Here is a 7,996-nt window from a genome sequence, read left to right as displayed (position 1 = left end):
GGCCACCGATCTTATCGGAGGTCGGACTCGGGATGGGCGTGTTCAAAACCCTAGTGGTATATGGGCACGTTAAACTAGTTATCATCATCATCATCATCATCCTCCTAGAACACAATCGTACATCAATACACTGAATATGTCCTACAAGTGTTGTGGGAGCAGTTTTCATTGTACTATATTCTATTTATTTACTACAGAATATAATATTTATTTTGTTGTTAATTTTTTTGACAAGACTGAAATAATATTCCTGCCATTGATAATGAGAAATGGACTGATAATTTGTTAAAATACAGTATATTCACAGAAATTTAATCTATGTTGTATTGTACATATTTAATCTGATTGGTGTTCCCTGTGTAACTTATTTATTAAGTTGTAATATAGTTGGTGTGTGATCTGAATACAACACAACTTGATCACTTCTTGTTTTATTTATTCTGATTGGTAATTCTTATATAAGCCATATAATATATAACATTTACTTTAGAACTAGATTGCTAAGTTTAGTCCTTTTTTTTTTCTTTTTTTTTTTTTTTTAATTAGATGAATTGGTTTTCTCATTTGGCATATTACACCACTGAGCAAAAGCAAAAATTAAGATTTTTTATTTAATTAGATTTGTTTCTTTATTTTAACAATGGTCCAAGAAGGCTGCAACTGTGTAATTGTTATATGGTAAAAATGTCATCACTGAGGAACTGAATTGATGCACACAGAATGCAAACGTTATGGCAGATTCAGTAAGAGAAACCAGAGGGGTAACATTTTAGTGTTTTATGTCTGTTTATTTCTGTGTACCTTTTACTTCCACTCAATGCATGGTGGCATATGTATATGCATGTATTAGTTAGTTATTTAACATATATGCTATAAATATTTATACATAAAAATGCTGTTGTATATTGGTATATAATGTATATGTATGTGCCAGGATTGCCAAGCCTGTCCTGGGTGCCATGCTAGGAGTTGGTCTGTGTGCAATCTTGTTGTATTAAAGCTGCAATCTCAAGTATATCTATATTATGTATGCATTCAGCGTAATAGATCATCAACTTTTATATGCTTCATGTGATCATTTGGTTGTTTTAAATGTTATTTTCAATCTAGGTCACAGATGTGCAGGAATTTCTGCACAGAGGGTCTAGACTGGTGACTGAAGTTTATAGGGGGTTAAGTCATACTCCGCCAAAAAATATATTGAAAAAAATGTTTTGTATTGAGCAGGAAGGAGTTCCAACTCTCAAACACCCCCTCCCTCCGCTGCACACTCAGAACACCATGAAGTGTGGCTTTGAGTCACTACAGAATTCTCACTGCATACAAAATAGTTAAAAACTGTATTTTACAACTTAATTAATCTTATTACCAAGCTGCATGGAGAAATACCTTTCTTCATTAATATGTATATTATGTCTACAGCAGTTACAACTAATGGTACATATGTTTTAACTATTTTGAGTATAAAATAATGATTAGATACATTTCATTCATTTCAACTTATGTTGGTGCTTATATCCAATTACGGTTCAAGCACACTGTCCTGGGCACATACCTCAGCTATCTGGGCTGTCTGTCCAGGACAGTGGGTTAGTTGTTAGTGGGTTAATTGGTTAGTAGTTAGTGAGGGAGAAGATGGTGTAGTGGCCTTACACCTACCCACTGAACCCTTAAGAACTCGCTCTGGGTTGGAGCCGGTACCTGACTGTGAACCCTGTACCTACCAGCCTGTCGTCAGATGGCTTAACCACTACGCCACTGAGGCAGGTAGAGATTAGATACAGAACTTTGCATATAGACAGTTGACGATATTCACTAAAACTAGAACTCTGTATTTGCATCAGCAAAAGATATAGGTGAGACTGCAGCTGTAAACTTGGTTCTCCTTAATTTGAGCTATAAAGATTTTTAATCACTAGACAATGTACCAGTATACCTCATTGATTTAAAATGAATGTTAACAACAAACCCACCTAAATGAGTCTTTCATCCCAGGCATAAATTACTCGTTTATTAAATAGGGGTATAAAGTAGCAAATATTTAACAAAATTACTACGTACCACTTGGTTACTGTTCAGGTAACACACCACCATTAATTGCTCCATGCAATTCAGTACAATTTCTAAATCAGAATATATTGTGTGAAAAATATAACACTTTTGATAGGGCTACATGACTGCTAGTTTTAGGTAGTACTTTCTTTTGACAACTGCCTTGCAAAAAAAAAAAATCAACATAGACATGCCTGTCAACTTTCACGCATTTGGCGTGAGTCTCACGCATTTGTAACAGACATCACGCCCTTACACAACGTAACTATAATCTCACATTTTTTCTAAAAATAAAAATATTTTATAATTGTGGTTTATATTTTAGAGCTGAATGGAATTATATGCTGATTATGCAGGTCTCTGAATTCATTGCCTATTAAAAATAATACAACATATTGAACCTACCCTCAGTTCAATACCAACAATCACTTGCGGGTGCTACCGATGACTGACTTGTATGGTTTAACATTAACCATATTAATTAGTAAAACTTGTACTCGCTTGATTTTTGTTTTAAGAGATTTCTATTTTGGACTTAAACAAACAACAACAAAAAACTTAGCCCAATACCTGACCAAGAGCCTGCAGTCCCTGGACCCTGACTTCTAAATGTCTCACGCCTAAGAATTGCCACAGGTTGACAGCTCTGCATAGATTGACTACCAAACTTTTCACTTAGTCTCCTTCATGCTAGAGCACCACCCCATGTTGCTCTTATACAAGTGGCAGTGTACCACTTGCACAATTGTTATCAGCTAGTCCTAAAAGTAAGAAGTAACTTTAAACCAATGGGTTAATTAAATACTAGAGGTCATCCTAGATGCATTTGTATTCATCAGAGAATGATTTCTGAATGTTGTATTCATTGCTTTTATGAGGAACTACATTTTTGTATTACCTAAACCTGACTATATTAAGCTGCTACAAGTAACATGATAAATGGTGGAGTGGTGCCTAAATATTTGCTGCACGGTTCTAGCGAAAAATGGTGGTTAGAGTGAATTATAAAATTGTATGTGGGCGGGCTGGTGGGGGTACAGGTGTTATTGGTAGGGAGAGGGGTTTATATTGAATTTGCAGTTAAATAGAGGATAATAAACAAGTTATTAAAATAATTTTCACTTATCCCAAACTTTAGTAAGTGACAAATGAAAATTATTTCACGAGGGACATAAATTTGTTAATAACTGGTACCAAGTTTGTTATTATCTCAGCTTTTTTTTCTCTAAAAGCCTTTTATTTTCGATATTCATACATGTATATATAGAAATGATGGAAACCATTTTGCATACTGTTCTAAGTCATGCTATAAAAAAAAATATTCATGTTCACGGGTAATTAAAAAAAAAAAAAAATTCTACTTAATCTGTTAAAAATAATTCTGTAATGATTTGTATTAAAATAACATTTTATTGCAAATTTAACAATAGTACAGATAGGCATATATGCACACATTGAACTATGTGACGTCATGATAATTGTACATGTTTGCCAAATCGTGATGACGTCACATTTAGTACCAACAAAGTCATTGGTTTATAAGTGCAAAATCGTCCAATGGTGTTGTGCATTTCATCGATGTATAATTTCTCACTGAGAAACATCCATTTTTATTTCCCAGTGCTCGCTGGAGTAATAAAATATTTTAACTTGTGGTGTTTTGTTCAGTACAATACTAAATTGAAGTTACCGGTACTCACAATAACCCTTTCAACAAATATATTATTGCATGTTATTTTCAAAATGCAAACCAAGCTAGGTTTGATTTCATTACAAGGTATGACTGCTGTGCAGGTAGATACAGATTATGTGTTGTTATAACCAGTTATACCGTGGGTTTTGTATATTGTATAAATGTGGTTTAGCTGTGCTTGCATTCATATCATTTAATGTTAACTCTTTGGCAATATTTAGCTATTTATATTTGTTGTTGTATTTTACAGGTATGTGTATGGTCAGGTTAATACAAAATAGGTCAGCATGTACATATTGAAGAGAGGGATGTAGTTAATACATGTATTTAAGTTTGACATGAAGTAGGCTGCAGGATCGGTCGCACTCAGTGGATACATTGGATTATTTCTTGTTTCAGCCAGTGCTCCATAACTGATCTATCAGAGGTTATGGTACTGTATGTGTTATCCTGCCTCTGAGAAAGAACATATAATAGGCCGTCAACAGGTTTCTTCTTTTTTTCCATAGACAAAATGTTGCAGTTACTATAATTATGCCTGACACCCATATGATAAATTGCCGATAATTAATATGCTTCGGTATTAAACATTTGTTCTGTTTCATTGTTCTCTTTCACAGTGATTGATATAAAAATACATTGCAAGTGATGAAATTGTAATGCTGTCTTGTCACAATCAGCTGTTCATGTAGCTACTCTCATATGAGACCCTTGTATCATGTGGCATCGCATTAAGATTCAAGCACACTGTACTGTAGCTGTGTCTGCGATGGATATCGGTGGAAAGTTTGCTAGTGAGAGAGAATTTGGTTGAGTGGCCCTGCACCGTATAATTTGGTTCGTACACTTCTTTACTGGCCCACTCAAGGCTGGCATCTTGAAAGAGATAACTTAGGGTTTGATATGTAGATGAAAGTGGTTTGGAGGTCAACTGTTACAGGGTATATAATATGTAGATGTTTGTTTACATTATCACTTTGAATTTCTGCTTTAATTATTATACATAATTCTCTTTAAAAAAAATTATTATAGAAGTATAGCATAATAGTATAGCATAACATTGTAATGTATTGTGAGTAGTATAGATTTTCTAAACATTCCATATTTCTTGTATGTGTATTTTGTGTGTACTAAATGGACTAATTAAACACCTAAAACATAATATGCAATAAACCTCTCAAAACTGGACCCACAGTAAACTAGAATTCCATCAAATAACATTATTCAGTCCTTTTTAAATAGTACAGAACCTCTCTAAACCAGATATCCCTTGAACTGACCTTTTTATTTGGTTTATGGGTGTCCAGTTTAGAGGGGTTTTGCTGTACTTCTATTAAACTTTTGAGATTTTAATCACAACTGTTGATTGACAGTGTGATAATCTAGTGAAGGGTAATACAGAACATGTTGACTTGTTTTAAAGACATAGAGAGCCGGATTTACAAAGTCTGTTTAACTACATACATTTACAATGCTTAAACACCTGTGTTTAAGAAAAACAGGCTTTTTTAAATTTGGCTCATAGAAACTGAACTTTATGTATTAGTAACAGTCTGTTTTAGTTTGACTAACTAATGTGTATTTGGTTCTCCGATTTATTTATGTAAACAGAAGTTGTATAAGCATCCATCCTGAATTATTCCTCATGAAATACTGTAGCCAGAGCACCACGACTAGTATATCAACGGCTATGGTATGTACTGTCCGGTCTCTGGGAAAGTGCATTTAAAAGATCTTTTAATACTAATAGAAAAATGTAGCATGTTTCCTCTCTAAAACTGTATGTCAGAATTACCAAGTGTTAGATATCCATATCCGACGATTAATAAATCAGTGTGCTCTAGTAGTGTCATTAAACAAATAAACTTTCAGCATGACAAAACAAGTCCCAGACATTTTTTGCTAAAGTTTGAAAACAGATAAACAGTCTTTTTTTCAGTTTAACATGTTACAATATATGTACGGCAGTTAACTGGCCAGAAATACCAATTTGTACACCTTATGTTAACAATATTGCAGTGGTTGTGAATAATTCCTTCATTTCTCGGCTCTTAAGTATATTATTATAATTATGTATTTGTCAATGTGCACAAATAAAGATGTGTTGAACAGTTTACATTTGTTTGGTTATTACTCAACAATGTAGTCAGGAGTCATGGCCTTCCTTGGGCCTTTAAAAGGTAAATTTTATAGTCAGATTTTTCAGTAGGTTAAAGGTAAATGTAGTTCTTCAGTGAATATACACATGTACAGTAAAACCCCACAATTGCGACCATCGGCAGGACTTAATAAAATTTATCTTAATAGTGAGGTGGTCATAATGCCGAATTACGAAATATTCGAAATGATGAATGTTTGGTAAATATCGATTGTGAATTTTACGTCACACGATGACAGTGTATTGGCAGTTACGTTGAACCACAAGAATAATCGAATGTCAAGCCTGCTTCAGTTATTTTTTAGCCTAGGCTCATTCTTTTCCTTAATTATTACACAATAGAGATTAACATCTTTCTGGACAAATGGCACCCTACCGACATTTTTGGACATCAACTGGCCCAAAGGTAATTGCAAACATGACTGCAGCTAATCATTGCATTTGTTGATATTTTCTGTTGTGTAACTTACTTTTCACCATTATTGTGTGTAAGTTATATACATTTCAGAAATTAACCATGACTTTCTCAGATAAATAAATAAACTATTTTAATTACTTGTTTGGGAAACATGTGTACATGTACTTTGTGTAATTAACATTAACACCATGGTGTGAACAACTAGGCAAGATTTTACGTTATTGATTGTCACTTTTATGACATAACAGGTAAATACCGTGGCGGCACTGAAAACGACCATTGGGTCGGACTTTACTGGTCGTAATCTGTAATAGCGGGGTGGTCTTAATACCGGGATAGTTTTATTGTTAAAAATAAGGAAATATTCCGGTCTATAAAATGCTGGTCTTTATAGCAGGGTGGTCTTAGAACTGGGGTGGTTGTTTGGTGGGGTTTCACTGTATCTGGTAATAACATAATCAATAAGAGCAGTGTTTGGATGGAGTGGTGGTCCGGCCTAACCTAGAGACTGAAGTTTTAACAAGAAAACCTTTATTACCAGAGGAGCAGGATTTAGCTCAGTTGAGGTGCATCACAACTGGTGTAACAAAGGCCGTGGTATGTACTATCCTGTCTGTGGGATGGTGTATATAAAAGATCCCTTGCTGCTAATCGAATAGTCCATGAAGTGGCGACAGCAGGTTTCCTCTTTCAATACGTGTAGTCCATAACCATATAACCGTAAATAAAATGTGTTGAGTGTTGTTAAATAAACATTTCATTCCGTCCAATAGCCAATGATTGTGCTCTAGTGGTGTCATTAAACAAAACATACTTTAACTTGTTACCAGTTTGAAATACTTTTAAACGGGCTATTCTGAGTTTTTAGCCATTTTAAAAGGTTTTTGACAAATAAAATATTTTTACATTTTTAAAATAACAATTCACTTACATTTCCTTCCTTAGAATATGGATATCTCTGTAACCAATGCATTTTTGGACATCATAATCTTTTGTAGTATCTCAATATTAATTTTGTCTAAAATAATTTATTTACAAATTTATTCCAATGACCAAACGATATTTGAAATTACCGGTAGACCAAAGGTCATTTATAATGTATTTATCCTTATAATGCTTTATACTTAAAATATGCAGAGGTAAGATGGTGTTCTAAAATAGCAGGATGTGTGTTTATTTTGTTGGATGATATAAATGGAAGTCTTGCTAGGGCTGAAAACTTGTCCCTTCAAGTACGACAGTTTGTAGGGCATAACTATTTTCACAGATCTTTTTCATATTCAGAACACTCATTATTAATAAAATTTGGATTAATTTAGCATGTGACATAAAAGTACACACAAAAGTATCTAAATAGATAATGTACAAAAAATATTTTGGTGTTGTATGTACATGTATTCATTGAAGAGAAACAAAATGTTTATAAATGTATCTTATCTCATATTAAAAAATCCCACTGATGACTTCCTTTTAGTGTTAAATGCAAAAATTGCTATCTCGTAATGTTGAAACAAATGCTAAATTGCAGAAGTTCTATAGATAATGTTTATAATTTATTTATTTTTCAATGTCTGTAGTATTGTAAAACCCAAGAAATACTGCTTCAAAGTTGGCTGACTCGATCATTTTACCCTATATCTGAAATGTTTTTAAAAATCAAACACAAACAAGCAAA

This window comes from Gigantopelta aegis, chromosome 6 (assembly GCF_016097555.1).
Source record: "Gigantopelta aegis isolate Gae_Host chromosome 6, Gae_host_genome, whole genome shotgun sequence".
Taxonomy (NCBI): Eukaryota; Metazoa; Mollusca; class Gastropoda; order Neomphalida; family Peltospiridae; genus Gigantopelta; species Gigantopelta aegis.
The sequence above is the reverse complement of the archived record's forward strand: the minus strand, read 5'-3'. Positions refer to the sequence as shown.